This window comes from Chrysochloris asiatica, unplaced genomic scaffold (assembly GCF_000296735.1).
Source record: "Chrysochloris asiatica unplaced genomic scaffold, ChrAsi1.0 scaffold00365, whole genome shotgun sequence".
NCBI lineage: Eukaryota > Metazoa > Chordata > Mammalia > Afrosoricida > Chrysochloridae > Chrysochloris > Chrysochloris asiatica.
The window spans coordinates 1,032,059-1,033,532 of record NW_006408883.1 but is presented as its reverse complement, the minus strand read 5'-3'; positions in this window follow the sequence as shown (position 1 = coordinate 1,033,532).

Sequence of the window (1,474 nt, the reverse complement as noted above, 5' to 3'; positions counted from 1 at the left end):
TCTCATATGCATGTGAAAGTTTGACATTGAGTAAGGACGACTGTAGAATAATTAATTCATTTGAGTCATGGTGTTAGCAGAGAATTTTGAAAGTACTTGAAAGTACAATGGACTTCCAAAAGAACAAATAGATCTGTGTTGGAAGAAGTGCAGCCAGAATGCTCTTGGAAGCAAGGATGGCCAAACTTCAGCTCTCATACTTTGGATATCTTGTCAGGATGGACCCGTCACTGGAGAAAAATATCATGTTTGGTTAAGTGGAGAGTCAGAAAAAGAGGAAAACCCCCAGTGAGATGGAGTGGCACAGTGGCTGCTGCAATGGGCTGAGACAGCAATGATTGTAAGATTGGCTCAGGACATGGCAGTGTTTTGTTTTGTTGTGCACAGGGTCACTATGAGTCAGTACTTACTCGATGGCACTGAACAGCAACAACCATGTTCTATTTTGTTTCTGTGAACAATAGAAGAGAGAACCTGGAATACTGGAAGAGGTATGTAGTCTTGATGGTCAAGAAGAATGTGCATATTTTAGCAAATATGTTGTTGTTAAGTGTCATTGAGTTGCTTCTGATGCATAGAGATTGTAAAGAAGGTTTCTGAGACATTACTGGTGGGTTTGAATTGTCCACTTTGTGTTTAGCAGTACAGTGTGCATCCTACAGGATTCCTTTAGTAAGTACATGAAAGATATATAGGAGTAATCCTGGTCAAATGGAAAATCGTGTAAGTGTTTAACCTAAATTTCAGAGATGGAGAAAGTTGAAAATAATCCAGGTCAAGACACACTATTTGAAAAACTTGATGAATTCAGAAAAGTTAAATTAGGAAAGTCTCTAGTCTCAATTTAACATTTAAGGTCTGAATCTAATAATTTTAGTTATTTCTATAAAGTAGTCATGGATCTCTATTTTTAACTAAAATGTTTCAACCTTTGTTTCCTACTTTCCAAATATTTTCTTACTTATTTTTATTGTTGAAGGAAGATTGGATCTTAGTTTAATAAGAAATGTACTTACTAAATCTAATCTTGCTATCTCCTTTATTGTCCTATTTTAAATTTCATGAGGATTGTAATAGGCTTAATGTGAAGTTCTTGCTGATAGTTGTCTCTGACAGAGTAAATCACATACCTATTCATTGATGCCCTAATCTGCAAGTGTTTGCAGAATTTTTCTTCAGTCTTCTTGTTGTGAGGCTGTGCTTTCAGAATTCCATATTTGTTTGTTTGTTTGTTTGTTTGTTTGTTTTTCTAACGATGATTTTTCCATGACTTGTTTCTCTTTCATTAATTCTGGAACACATGGAAACTCGATAGGCAAGTAAATTGATATATCTAGAAAAACAAGATAATATGAAATAAAATGATGGAATAATGGCTTCAAAAGCTCAAAGCCCTTCAATGAATCTTTTTTATTCTTAGGTATAAAGAACATAATTCTTTATTTGCCCTAAAGGACCTTGCATGATTTTCTGA